The sequence below is a fragment of the Rousettus aegyptiacus genome, unplaced genomic scaffold, assembly GCF_014176215.1.
Source record: "Rousettus aegyptiacus isolate mRouAeg1 unplaced genomic scaffold, mRouAeg1.p scaffold_m13_p_5, whole genome shotgun sequence".
Taxonomy (NCBI): domain Eukaryota; kingdom Metazoa; phylum Chordata; class Mammalia; order Chiroptera; family Pteropodidae; genus Rousettus; species Rousettus aegyptiacus.
The window spans coordinates 29,930,474-29,945,556 of NW_023416308.1; the positions used below are offsets into that span (position 1 = coordinate 29,930,474).

The 15,083-nt window shown below is 45.9% G+C and overlaps 1 protein-coding gene across 3 annotated transcripts in view; it reads left to right on the forward strand.

Annotated features, from left to right (window-relative positions):
* The first annotated feature begins 13,975 nt into the window (after positions 1-13,975).
* B3GAT1 (beta-1,3-glucuronyltransferase 1) overlaps positions 13,976-15,083 on the forward strand; it is a 30,025-nt gene continuing 28,917 nt past the window's right edge. For 2 of the 3 annotated variants that reach the window (XR_001598335.2, XM_016156515.2), the window contains exon 1: positions 14,076-14,090. The gene's annotated coding sequence lies outside the window, so the exon portion shown is untranslated. Of the gene's footprint in view, positions 14,091-15,083 lie in introns of all 3 variants that reach the window. The other variant, XM_016156516.2, reaches the window with a different exon arrangement.

Consider the following 15,083-nt stretch of genomic DNA (forward strand, 5'->3'; position numbering starts at 1 on the left):
AAAATCTTAGACCAATCACCTCATTTTAGGATTAAAAAGATTCAAGCTCAGAGTGACTGCTAGTGGTCACACAATAATCCAATCACTTACAAAAGTAACAATGATTCATCTAGACCCAGTGGGGTGACGGAGATGGTTTAAATGTGACCCTGCTCAGAGACAGGAGCAGGACTAAATGGAAGGGGTGGAGGCCAGGGCTTGGCAGCAGAGAAGTGGAAGGCACTTGGCTAATAGTGACTTTCTCTGGCACCTTCAAAGTCATTGTTGATAGAACTTGGATCCCAAGAGATAAAAGGAAAGTTGTAAAAACATTCTTTCCATACCACTGCCTCCAGCCATTTCTCTGGGCTCACAGGCTCTCTTGAAAACTTCCCATTCTCTTTCCCTTATACCCAAGTTAGCTAACATGGGCCAACACAATGTGGCAAATGGGCCCATAAACAAAGGCAGACCAGATCTGGTTCACACCTTCCTATGCACTCGCAGAATGTGGGCATGAGGACATGTGTGAAAGAGAGAATATGTTTCTCTCATTGACCCTTCCTACCTGGTCCTGAGTCCAAAGCTGCACCCCAAGGAAGTAAAAGGAGAATGTCAGGCTTAGTCAAAGGTCTTCTGGTCTTTTCCTTGTGAGGATCTGCAGGGCCTCAGTGTCTGGTGGGTGTGCTGGTCTAACTGGGTTGTAGAGAAGGAATCGGAAGCCCCACATGACAGACGTATCCCACTCACTCTGCAGCTTTCACTGAAGAGCTAAATGACACGTAATTCAGTTAAAGGAGAAGGAGGCAAACCTCATCACAACAGTTAAAAACATGAAAACAACAAATAAACATCTGCTTTGAGCTGGCAACAAGGAGGCCAATTTGATCTTTGCAGAAAGAAAAGTACCATCTTGTGTGTGTGTGTGTGTGTGTGTGCGCGCGTGCGTGTGTGTGTGAGCGTGTGTAGGGAGGAGCAGCTCTCTTTAAGAAGCTGCAGCTGCCAGCAATTCAGAGCACAGTATTAACGAAGTTTCTGGAACAATTGGCTAGATTAGAACTACACCATTCACAGCACACAGAGCAGTGTCCCAAGTTGCAGTAAGAATAAGCTATACACACATACATGCCCCCCAACACACACACACACACTGTCGAAGCTGGGCTCTAGGGGAAAGTATTTGAACTGAGAGCCAAAAGTCCTGGGCTTGAAAATGCTCTCTAACACTCCCAACTCTCAGCCTCGTGTGAACTGAGACAAATGCATCACTTTTTCATGTAATGTGTAATAGGCTAACAACCTATCACAGAACCACAAAACACAAATTTAAAATGAAAGTTCCTGGGGCCCTCTCTATAATTAGTAAATCAGAATCTCCTGGGGTCTTATGAGCCCATGTTTTTGCAGGAATCCCAGTGATTCCTTTGCACACAAAAGTTGAGAAAGTACTCAGGACACATTGTCTCTAAGAGCATCAATTAGCTATCACAATAATAATTCTGCATAATCAAATAAGCCCACAAAATCTCACTAGCTTAAAACAACAGAACAACAGGCCAATAAGGGCCACTCAGCTTTAAGCTTAGGTCTGTAAATGCTGGTGGTTCCACAGGTATTTATTCTGGGGTCCAGGCTGAGGGGCAGAACTCATCTCATAGCCATGGCAAAGGCAGAAAAAGGCAAAGATCCTCAGGCCTCTTAAGGCCTAGCCTCCAAACGGCTTGCTGCCACTCCCATCCCATTCCAATGTCCAAGTTACATAGGCAGGCTCTGAGTCAAAGAACAAGGAATTGCATGCTACCTACAATAAGACTATGACAAGGGTGTAGATTCAGGGAGGGATGAAGAATTGGGGCCAGCTGATCTCGTTTCCTATTTTATTCATCTATAAAAAAGCCTCAATTCTCAATTATCCTATGTATAAAGTGGGTGCATAGTAATCCCCACTCCGGTGTAGCTCATGGAAGTATGGCAAGGATATAACATAATCACAATAAGTAAATAACATATTTTACAGTGATTTCAAAACTGTATGAGATGATGTACTCATTAGCTAACATGAGTTATTCCTCAATGCAAGTCCAGAAAGGTGGAGGAGAGTGGTAGACTAGATGACCTCTATATTTTTACAGGTTCCCTCAATCATTTTTCCCATTATAAGCCTGGAGGAGGGGGCAGATTTTGGTCGGTTTTACCTAGAACCCAATAAGATTTTTCAATCTCCAGATTGAAACTTTTTCAAGTTTTTTGACAAACCAAGAAAAAATTTCCTGTATTATTTATTTATTTATTGCTTCTCTATCTGTTCCTTTTTCCTGTTTTAGAATTCCTACTCCTTACATGTGGAGTTTCCAGAATCTGTCCTCCAAATATCTTCTCTTTTCTCCTCATAATTTCCAACTCTTTTTTTTTTTGCTCCATATTTAAGATAGTTCTTCCACTTTATCTTCTAAGCCAAAAATTCTCAGGAGTTGCTACCTTCTTATTTAATTCAGCTACTGAATTTTTCAGCTTGGAACACAAGACTTCTATTTGTTTTCATTATGCTGGGATTTCATCACCCTCACTGCTCTGGTTTTGTAGTTACACTTGTTAGTTTTCTTCTGTGTCATCTAGTAGAGCCACCTACTCTGGGTGCTCTCTTGCTGAAGGGCCCTCTTCAGTGTATTTCAATTTTCCATTTCCAAGGCACCATATTTCCCTTTCAAGCACTTGAGGGTCTCTGAGCAATCCTGTTGAGTCCTTGTGGTGAGCTGTCAGTCCTCCGTCCAAGTTCCAGAAGGAAGGTTCTGTGCTTCCGTCCCCATGGCACCTGCATGGGGTAGCATGCTCTCAGCTGCAGGTAGGCAAAGAGTCAGGCCACCCCTACAGCCTCCAGCAGCTTCTCTGAATTCAAGAACACTAGCCATATCCAAATGTCTACTTGGAATTTTCCCACAAATACCTAATATTCATCTCAAACTTAATCTCCAAAACAAATCTGTTGGGTTTTCCTAAGAAATCTGATTTTCTGCCTACTATTCCTCATATTCTTTGATACACAAACCTAGGAGTTATCCTTGATTCATCAATTTCCTTCATCATGCACATCCAAAGCCATGAAGTTTTCTTGATTACCCCAGGTCTAATTACCATATTTTCCTATCAAGATATTTTTCTTACGTCTACAGTAATCAAATTTTCTTTACTAGGCTGTACACTCCTAGATTTTGATTTCTTACTTTTAATTATTTATTCAGGTATGCATGCATTCAAAAAAAACACATGTGTTAAATACCTACTGTGGGCCAAGCCCTGAGTTAGGTTTGGAAAGTAATGGTGAGTAAATCAAAAATAAATGGTAAATAAATGGTTCTCACCTTCAAGATTCTTATTTTATATAGGTGGGGAAATGTATAAATGAACAAGAACTATTGCACAGAAGATGAGTACTATGTAGGGAGAAGGGACAAGTATTGTGTGAATCGGAAGAAAGGGTATCCATGTTTTCTGGTACATGTTAAGAGTTCCAATTCTTTCTTTCCTCTATATTCACTACCTCTTCCTGTTTAAGAGAAGTTCTTAATAACCTAAGATTCTTCCTTTCTTGTCTTTCCATGGGTATTTCTTCATGCTCTTGACTGTTGCCTTCTTCCTGGCACACATCTCCCCTACTCTCTTCCATTTTCCCTGACGGTAGTTACTAAACCTTACTATTCTGAACCCTGTGGGGCATCAGCAGGAAGACGATCTCTCCTGGGCTTTTGCTCTCCATGCAGCTAGGAACAAAATTTTATCACCTTCTCTTATCTATTCCTCCTACTTCCAATATCTGAAGACAGTACAGTTTAAGGTGGTGGTGGCGGGGGGGGGGGGAACCCTGGTTCAGTAAACCTTAATTCTAACTATTCTTGGCTCTGTCAGCCTTACTATGTTAGGTAAATGTCCAGACCTTCTTGTGTCTCAGTTTCCTCATTTGTAAAATTGAATTTTTTTAAAAAAGGACAAGATCTCTTTTGGAGAAGAGGTTTTTTTGAAGAAGAGTGTTTACTGTTAATTTAATGGAACACAGAGCTTTACCTTTATGAAGAGAAATCCAAAGATAGAAGTTACTGCCATCTTAAATCCTTTATCCTTCTTATACCTGTAAGCTTTCACTTCTCAAAGCAAGCTTAGTGGACCCGTGGCATCAGTCTATCCTTAGAATTTTTTAGAAATGCATAATCTAAAGCCTACTGAATCAGAATCTACATTTTAACCAGATTCTAATCAGAATCAGGAGATTCCTAAGTACTTTAAAGTTGGAGATGCTCTGCTCAAAGTTCGAGAGAACATAACCCAAAGAGATAAAAGAAAGCAGTTTTCAGTTTCAATAGAAAGAACTTTCTAATTTAGAGAAGAAACCAAAGATGGAATGGATGTTTTAAAAGGCAAAAAGGGGCCTCTGTTATTGAGTTAAAACAGAAAGAGGATAGGCAGCACTCGGTGTGTGCCTGGAGTATGCAGTAGGGAGCTGGGTGTGGTTCCTTATAAAACTGAGGTGTAAGGTTATTAAATTCTACTTCTGCCCATTACTTTGGTTCTATCCAGGGAGGCAGTGGAGTCAGAATACAAACCTACTACTCTACTTGGCTAGCTTTGAGATACCATTACCGAATACAAATGAATGGGTGGAAGGGCACACAGTTGTGCAGAGGAAAGTGGCAGAGGCCCACCTTGATTGTACATTACCTGCTCCTCACCCCAAGACCACTCCTGGGAGAGTCACTAAGCCTATTGCAAGACCTCCTTCCATCCTGGACTTCACGAAGACCCTTTTCTCCCTTCCTGGTCAAGAGCTTAGAGTCTCAATTTAGTAGCTAATCTTGTTCAAATTAGTCCATCTCACAGATAGAATTAGAAGCTGGGTGATGATTTGGAAAATACAATCAATTTAGTTTAATTGTTCTTGCATGTCAGCTCCATCCTATAATGGAGAATTTACTCCTCAGGCTCTTGTGTTGATGGGGAGCCACTATCCATGGGAGTGAGGTTATTCTAATAGAATACAGAAGTAAAATGGGTTAAGGGCTTCATTCAGCCCCAAGGGAAGCCACCATCTAGGGCCGAAAGGGAGGCAGAGGAAGGAAGGCTAGTGATCAGATTCTGTCCACGGAGGAAACCTGACCAAAGCAGAACAATTACTTCTATGAGGCAATACCCCAAGAGAGAATTAGACCAAGACAAAGTAACTATCTGTGCCTTTATTTCCTTATATATAATTGAGGAGTAATGATACCTACACTACCCATCTTCTGGGTTTGTATTTAGAAACAAACAACATAATTTATGTGAAACCTCATCTATTTAATTCATTCATTTTAAATAAACTTTTAGAATATCTGATGTTTGTTAGGCATCTACCCTGTACCAAGCACTGTGTTAGGTGAAAGAGCTGGTTTAATGAACAAGACAGTCTGCACTCCCATGGAACTTATCTGACCAAATGAATAGCAGAGATAGTGGTGATAATTGTGGTGGTGGTGGTGGTGGTGGTGGTGGTGGTGGTGATGATGATAGGCCTTCATCCCAGAAGATACTGCTAGCCAGTACCTGATTTTAACGTACAGTGAAAGATTGTTCCTCCCACCACTCATCTTGGCTATAAGCTAAGAGAGATTCAAATGCTTTTGTATGAAGAAAACAATATACATAATTTATGAAATACATTTCTCTGACTGTTTAATTGTGGGATCTTCAAGAGATGCAGAGAGATTTGCTGTTTACCACTGGGCTGAATGGATAGAGTTTTAGCCTTTAGCCTTAGGAGGCCCTCTGACCACCGTAATGTCCTGGCTCTCCAGGGCTGCTGAGGGTTAGGGCATGCAAAAGGACTAGTAGCCGTATGATGTAGCCTGTGGAGCTTTCTTGCCTCCCTGGACCTCAGTGTGCCCAGCCGTAAAGCTACAATGCCCACTTTCTCATTACTTAAGGCTTCTTGATCCTTGTTTATCACAAACAAATCATCTGAGATTCACAAAGATGATAATAATTTACCAGAGAACAAAAAGAAAGAGCATTAGAAATGACCTGACCTGTCTTAGCACTTCTGGTGATCCACCCAAGCCCTTTCATTGCAAGACACTCTCATCTTTCCCCTTAATCCTTAATCTAGAATGTGGACATTCTAGTACCTCTCTCCAAAAAAATAAAAATGATAGATGCTTTAAAGGTGGTTTCAAATTGGGGAAGTGTTGGGCCTTCCTGTACAGCAACCATGAAGTTCTATCAGGTGGTCCGTGTGTGACCATAGCCAGGCCTGGCCTTTGTGATTGCCCTACCTACATCAATAGGCACATGTTACTTAACAAGGTAAATTTACTAGCAAACTGATGACCAGACTTTGGAACCTTTCTTTCAGACCTCAGTGCTAAGTCATGGAAAGCTTACTTTTAAGTTCTGCTAGTTGGGCCATCAACACATAGATAGGATTGTAACTTGATTTGTGTGACCTATTGTGCTAGGATTTTATCCTACCTTCACTACACAGACAAATGTCATCAATTCCACAGAATACTGTCTTTATCATGCTGTATTGTATTTCTTTATTTTTCCTTCTTCCTTGTAAGACTGCAAGTTCATCGAGGGTAGGATACGTAGAATGTACTACCCAGTAACAAGTACCTAGCAGACACTTGATAAATGTCAGATTAATAAGTGAACAAATGAAGGGATTTTTTAAAATAGAGAAGTAGAAGAAAAGAACACATAGAACCACTAATTTTAAGTGTAAAAGATCTTAGATATCACCTAGTTAGCAAAATCACTATCCTATCACCCACTAAAGGAAAACATCACTAATGGGTCATGGCACTCTGTCCTGCTTACCACAGATGTGGCTTCAGAACACTTCACACATCACTTCTCACATCCACAACCAATTTACTGAAATTGTCATGTAAAATAAAATTGATTTGCCTTCCCTGACCTAGCTCAATCTCCTCATTTCAAACATGGGCCCTCTTAATCTTCTCCAATCCTCCTCTGAATATATCTGTTTCTACTCATATGCCTTATCTAGCTGTCGCTTTTTAAAAGATTTTTTTTTTCAAAGACACAGAGCTACAGGGCCTGGAAACAGGGATCTCTGTGGATGTCAGCCTGGTTTCCACAACAGGAGGCCCTCCTGCCAAGCCCAGACTAGGCTTCCAGAGTCCTGATACTGCTTATGTCCAGATGCAAAAACATATGCCTTGCCCGAGTGCCGCTGGCCTCGGTGCTGAAACATAGATATGTATATGTGAGACTGTAAAACCTACATTATTGAGGATTGAGGGTGTTTGCTTTGCAGAATGAGGGATTAGAGACCAAAAAGCCCAAAATGACCATCCATTTGCAGAAAACAGAGCTGGAGAATTAGAACTGTCAGATGTGTACTCTAACCTCGAGGGCCCTATTAGAGCTCCCCCTAACTCCTGAGAACCTTTATCCATCACTAGGCTATAGAACAAATCACCAGCTACCCTACAGAGACCCTAAATGCATACATCCAGGAAGTAGCCACCAGATTAAATGCAGTTTTCCCAGTTTCAGGCCTGGGTGCAGCCATCTCTAGGGCAGGGCACATGGTGAACAACCACACTGGCCTGGGGGCTAATAATCTGGGCAGGAGCTCAGGACTGTCGTCTTTGGGATAACATCAAAGGGCCTGCTGATGGGCAGTTGTCCTGGCTTTCAAGTGGCCTTACCTCCATCATTTCTTCCCAAAGTCTGAGGAGAATTTTTGGTCCTTAACATTTAATACCCTTTCCATTTGTATGTGCATACTTCTTCCTTCTCATTTTCCAGAAATCCTGACAGAGTCTTGCTTGTTTAATAAAGCCAGCAGGAAAATGCTCCTGAGCCACTTCAGCTTCCCATGATCCATGAGACTGTAAGGAACTGTTTGTAGTGAGTTTTCTCTTTTCTATTCTTCCAGAACATATTAATTACATGCAAATTACATTAATGTCCACTAATTCTGTGTATCCCCTTAGCCAGTGCCTGCCATCCACTTGGCTCTAGGGAAAAAAAAGAAAAGGAAGGAAAGAGAGAGAGAGAGAGAGAGAGAGAGAGAGAGAGAGAGAGAGAAGAAAAATAACAGGAAGAAGAAGAAGGGGGGGGAGGGAGGAAATTCATAGGCCTGAGGAATCTTGAGAGGGAGGAGAGAGACCTGCTTCTGAAACACTGAGCACAAAAAAATGATTTCTCAAACCTTTTAACACAAAACTTTTTTTTAATGTGCCTACTCTAAGTCTGAAATTTAGGGGAAACTGTTGCAGTCTCCTCTCCTTCCTCTCCACCCAGAAACAGTCATTATGCCCAGTATCTTGGACAATGACAAAGAGCATGTGGAGGCAGGCCATTGCCCACTGCTTCCTCTCCTCCTCTGGTGTTTGCCATCTGCAGCAGCCCTTACTCTCTGTCACCCTTCAGACAACCTATCCCTCTGCCCCCCTCTTCTTTTCTTCAGAAGAATTCAGTAGGGCACATGGGGAAAGCAGGCAGCAAAACTGAAACACAGAAACCTCAGGTTTGGGAGGACCGCTGGCCTGAAAGCAGGAGACTGATCTTTCATTTCTCTTATTTCAGCACCTCGCATAGTTCTCAGCACAGAATAGGCTCTCAGAAATTATGTGGAATAGATGAATGAATAAACGAATGAATGAAATCAAGAACTATTTAAGGAAGATTCCTAGCTTCTTCTTTATGTCTTTTGAAGCCAAGAAAGAAAGGATAAGAGTGGCTCAGGGGACAGGGAGTCACTTCCTCAGAAGCTCTGCTAACACCCAAAGGTCTAGGATGTGTGCCCAGAACCCTAGCTATGGAAGGGAGTCTAGGCAGGAAATTAAGCAACTACATCCATCATATTTATTGAATAACTTCTCTCTAAAAAACACTAGTATGTGAGGTCGGTCATGCCATGAATCCTCAAACTCTGAAAGAGAAAGTTCCTCTCACTTCATACCACTCCGTCCTTGCTTTCCACATTCCAGGCTCGCTTGCCTTGTTTTTGTTTCTCAAACACACTGAGCCTTTTGATGCTTTCCAGCTTCTCCTATGGCTGTTACCTCATTCTCCAACTCTGCAGCTCATTCTTCTCACACCTTCCTTAGAAAGGTCATAGCTCAACTCTGACCTCTTGACAGGGGCCTTCTCTGATCCTCCTCTGTAAAGAGCCCCTCCAAGGATTCTCCCTAGCTCTTAACCCTGCTGATTTCCTTCTACAATTCAATCATCATCTGTATTTGCGCTGGTTGTTTGCTTGCCTATTATATCACTAGCATATAAGTTCCTCAGGTTTACTCAGATGATGAATATCATGAGTTTTGGAACTAGACTGCCTGTATCAAGTGCCAACTTTGTCACTTACTAAACATGTGATCTTGATTAAATTACCTAAATACTATGTCCCAGATTCCTGACCTATAAAATATAAATTGTAATAGAATCTTATCATAAATAGTAGCTCATAAATACCTTATGTCATGAATTCAGTTAATGCATATGAAGACTTAGAACATAAAGTGCCCAATCAAAGTTAACTTTTCTAATTGTTATTATTTACTGCTGCATCTGCTATTACCATTATTACTGCTATGTCTCTGGTGCCCAGCACAGTACCTGGCATATGACAGAAGTTCATATAACAGGAGCTGATAGCAGGCATATAATACTAGCTGAACAAGTAAAACCATGCATGCATGAATATTAGCCTCCAGAGAAGTCCAGAGAAAGTAAATGGGACTGAGAGGAAGGGCAGTTCACTTCCTGAGGTGCCTGAGAATCAGGAAAGGCTGCAGGAAGAGTGCAGCAGGGCCAGAGCAGGATCTCGGAGGAACTGAGGGAGCCCCTAGGGTTTGCTCTGTGACTGACTCAAGCCCAGGTTCTAAGGGGCTCCATAGGGACTTGGGGGAAATGGGCTCTGGGGAGTAGTTGAGGAGGTCAAGAAACAACATGGGTTGTTTTCACTTTGCAAAGAGGACAGAGAATTGTCCCAAGTATGCCTCAGAGAGATGCTCCCCCAAGTCCCAAGTCTCTACTCTCATTGCCTTTCATGCCTCTCTCAGCTACAGGAAAAAAAAATGATATCACTTACACAGTCTAAAAACATGCAACTGAGCCCTTCCTGTGGATGCAGAGATTTGAGAGGGATAGGGTCAGCCTTCTTGGGGAAGCTCAGGAAGAATACAGGCCCTGCTGGAGAGGGAGGGAGGTAGAACAGAGGGAGAGCTGAGAATCCCGGTGACCAAAGGACCATTTCCAATTTGTTATGGAGAAACATGAACATTAGAGATCCAAATCTCTGACCAGAGACCTGATGAAGGGGCCATGAGCTCAACCACCTAAAACAACACATGAACACACATTGAGAGAGAGCTACTGCGGGAGAATTTCATGTGTGCCTGCCAGACATTGCAAGGCTTGACTGGACCCTGGGGAATTCACCCTGCCTGCCCTCCTTCCTCTCACATCTGCCACTCTCTGGTGAGACAGGGGCTCATATGCAGTGTGTCAGGAGAAGGGTCTCCTTGGACCTTTATACTCACATCAGCAAAAGCACTGCTGTGCATTCTGGAGAGTTATTTCCCTAGAAATGGGGGCCCCAACAATTAGACAGCTAAAACAGGCACTGGATCCCAGACAGGCAGGAAACAGCTCAGGTCACCTCTCTGGGGTGATGAGCTGAGAAGTAAGGTGGACTGGTCAGAAAAGGAAACATCCTTACAAATCAGGAGTGGACCAAATCTCCTGCCAAAAGAAAGGCTAAGGCAGAGGGAACCCACAAGGGGAACAATTAACTGATAAGGGTAAACTAATTGTTATTCATATTAAATTAGGGCACAGGTGATTTGAGGAAATCTACAGACCCTCCCAGATGTTTTGTGGGTTTTGCATTGCAGATGATGGTTTTATGGGACCGTTGTGGGAGTCAGATTGCAGGAGTTGGGCCAGGATCAGAGTGGGGGCAGGGCTTCCATCCTGCTTAACTACACAATAAACACATAACGGCTTGTCCCAGAGGACAGTATGCTTTGCATACTAAACATTTTGGTGCTAGGCTTTGGGGGCCTCTAAGAAGAGGGGATCACTCCAGGCAGGGGAAGAAAGAGGTGGAGATCAGTCATTCAGTGAGACCTAGGGCTGCTCCAGATGTTTAGAGCAGGAGCTCTGTCCTGGGAAAGCACTAAATCCAGAATGTGGAAGGAAAGGATTTCCGCAGACCTGTAGAAGCCAACGAGAAGATAAAGAAAAAGAATAGGAAGGCAGTAGTTATTGCCCACCACCTTGTGGGGACTGGTGTGTGTGCACACATATGTGTCTGTATATTTGCGGGTGGGTGCAGGTAGTCTCCCATTTGCTAAAGGGAGAGCATCCAAAGGGAAGAGTATCCAAGAACACCTGCAGAGAGGGTCCAACTGGCCACAGCCTGTTAGGACCAGACAGAACTCGAGACTGGTCCAAATCCCTGGTTTTATTTTTAATGAAGTGACTGGTCATGGTAGAACATAGTGCCTTCAGAATTCACCTGAAACGCAGGCCTTCTCATTGTCCTCCTCTCTGAGCTCAATCACAACCTGGGGCTGTGCCCTCTCCTGGGGGAGCTGTTGGAGAAATGGGTGTGGTTTGAACATGCCCTCACACACATACTCCACACACTGCTGATGGTCTCTCTCCGGCCTGTTTCTTTGTTTGTAAATGAGTGGCTACAACTAGAAACTCTTCAAGGTCCTTTCTGCCATACCATTTGGTAATTTTTGATTGGGAATGGATGGCTCAGCTGGAGAGAGGCAGTTGTACTCCAGGCAAATTGATAGCCAGGTCCCTACTTGGTGCAGTTCCCTATCTTTTCTCACTTTTGCACCTGACCTTCCCTCCTTCCATTGGGGTAGAGTCCTAGGAGGAAGCAGAATTTGGAGGCAAGGAAAACATGATCTCAGGAAAGGTTTTTTAAGCAGAGTCTATTGGAGAAAAAAAAAAAGGCTTGCTGTAGTTCATGCTTCATTCAGAGAATGAGGAAATTATCCTGCACTGTAGCAGGAGGTACTCAGGTTAGATTTGGAAGAACTTCCTTGCTGGCAAAGAGGATTATTAAACACAGGAACAGAAGAGGGATTGAGAAGGAGAGACAGCTATCCCTAGAGATGGTAATTATTAATTATATTGTCAAATGTTTATGGGATGGTATGGATAATAGGGCTTTTTCCTCACCTCAAGGTCTTTACTGAATTGCCTGATTCTAAAGCCACTGCCCCCACACCTACCCTACTCCCAATCACAACTTATACTCAGCTACTCAGTGGAACGATCCAGGCCTCGCTTGGTACTAACTAGGGCAGAGAAGATGATAGGGAAAGGGGTCCTGTGATTCTCAGCATTAGCCCACAGTACATAGAAACGCATTGCCTGGTAATGTAACTTTGATGCAGCAATGCCCAACAGTGAGTTTAGAGTTGGTGGCAGGGTAAGGGGAAGAATGTCAGATCTTGTGGGATAGTTTCAGCTGCTAAAAGGCACTGACATCTCCCCAGTTGGCCAAGGTCAGAACCCCAGCTACCATAGCTGGCCTTCTCCTGGGGCTATGAAGAGGACACAGGAGGGGCCTGACTACAGATGTCCAGGAAGAGGACCACCTAGGGGATACAAACCCTTAAAACATGTATGAGGAAAGCTTCTGAGTCTCTGACAACTTGACAAAGGAGCATTTGGAAGTATCTACATAGAGAACTTCATGCCATGGCTACATCTGCACTATATATAGATATAGATATAGATATAGATAGATATATAGATATAGATATAGACATAGATATATTCACACACATGCATACACACATTCTCAATGGTCACACAGCCCCCAGCCCACCTCGCACACACGGACTGGAAACAATTAGGGACCTCTTTGCCCAAGGCACCCTGGGAAAAACTTGGATAGCCTGCTAGACCCTTTTGCTCCATCTCTGCTCCTCCATTGTCCACTTCCAGCTCCCTCTCTATTCCACCCATTGCCTCCTCGCCTTTCCTTTGGAATGTCCGGGGCACCGTGGGAGGGAGCTGAAGCTGGCGCTCCGCAGGTTGATATGCCCTTGGCAAGGCAGCAGTGCCTCCATGTGGGGCTGCCCTACTAGCCGGCGCCCGAGGACCCCCATCTTCATCCCACACAGGTACCTCTGCGTTCTGGCAGGTACCATCCACCCCCACCAGCCATCTCTCACTGTGGGGTGCCTGAAACCAAGGGGATAGTCGCATCATCCCTGCTCCCCAGCTCTGCCTTTTGGTCCCAGAGAACCGCCCCCCAATGCCCAGCCCGGAAACAATCACCCTTTGAGAAAGGCTGCCAAGCTGGGCGCCAGGAACAGTCAGGATGGAGGCGGGGTGGGATGGGAGTGCAGGCAGCGGGCCGGGCGAGCTTTAACTCTAGAGAGCCGAGACCCAGGCTGCGTTCGGGCCCCGCCCGCAGCCCCTGCTCCCGCGCCTCAAGCTGAAGCCGCCTCCGCTGGGGAGGGTGTTGGGGAAGGAAGGGGGAGGTGATACCAATCCCGGAGAGGAGGGGTCCTTGCCGGCCTCTCTCCTCGCGCCCCCCGCCCTAGCTGGCGAGGTTGGTACCGACCATTAGCAGCGGGTCCCGCCGGCAGCTCAAGCTCGCTCGGGGGCGGGGAGTAGGGGGTGGGGGCGGGGAGTGGGGTGGGGGCGGGGCAGGAGGCGCTGTCAGAGTCGCGGCCGCACCGGCGCAGCCGCCGCCGCCAAGGGGACTCCGAGCCGGCCTGGTCGGCTCGGCTCCGGCCACGCGCCCCGGCCCCCTGCACCCCTCTCCCCGCGCCTCCCCTCCCGACCCCAGCCCTCCGCAGTCCCTGCCGACGTCTTCCAGGCTCCTGGGCTCCGGCCGCTGCCTAGCTGAGCCCAAGAGGAGCCGGGCCGTGCGGCCGGGCCGGAGTGGCTGACGCGTGGACCTCGCGGCTATGAAGTGGCCCTCGGGGGCCCGCAGCCTAAGAGCCCCCGGGGAGAGAGGCGCACGCGGCCCAGGGCAGCAGCCTGGGGGCGCCGGGGCCGGGGTGTAGGGGCCGCCGCCCGCAATGGACCGCACCGAGGACGAGCCCGACTCTCCGCGGCAGGTCAGTGCCCCCCGTGCCCCCCGCGGGCGCCGCCGCCGCGCACAAAGCCTCTTTATGCGCCCCCATCTGTATCCACGCCATGTCCTCCCGAGTGTTCGTGTGTGTGTGTGTGTGTGTGTGTGTGTGTGCGTGCGCCTGTGTATGAGTGGTTGTGCGCGCAGCAGGGACAGCAGGGACAGCTGGAAAGGGGGCCGGCAACGGCCGGGGCTGGGAGGCGCTGCCTGCCTCTGATGGGCTGTGAAACAAAATCTGGGTGATGCCTGCCCTCCTCAGGCCTTCCATTAAGGAGAGAGCTGGTTCGCAGCAGCTTCTAAGAACTGGCCCCTGCTCTTAGCTCTCCCGTTCCTTTCCCCCTCAGCAGGTGGTTCCTGGTTGCTCAGCAAGCACCTCAGTTGCATCCTTGCTCCCCAGCAATCATCCCCAATGGATCTAGGCTCCAGACACTGACAAGTGAGCTCGTCAAAAGATCCAAGCTCTGCAGCTCTGTTGGGGCTGAGAGGTGGTGGCAAAGGGTCCTTAGAACCTTTAGTGTGTCAAGGAGGCAGGAAGTATGACCAAGTTTACCACCCAACCCTCTGTACCTGGGCTCAGGCCTGAGGTCCTGATTGCTCTAAAGTCAGAGCATACAACTTCCAAAAAGGAAGCTGAGAGTAAGACAGAAAAGAAGGAACCCACAGGATCCAACAGTGCCAGGGAAAGGAAGTGACAGCCTAGTATCAAACAACTAAGGTCAAGAACCACACACACGTATAAATAAGGTCTTAACTAACTTCCCCCTTTTCCTTCCTCACCTGGTCAGGCCTAGTCTCAGCTATGCACTGTTCTGATGGGTTCTTGTAGAAGCTAGAGCTGAAGAACTCAGGATCTCTAATGCACAGGAGTCTGAAGGTGGCCTTCACTGACTACTGCTAGCCCCATGCCAGTGGGGGCAGCTCTCCCTGCATGGCTACCAGTCTGGTGGTGTACCTGACCCTGAGCTTAGGTTGTATGCCA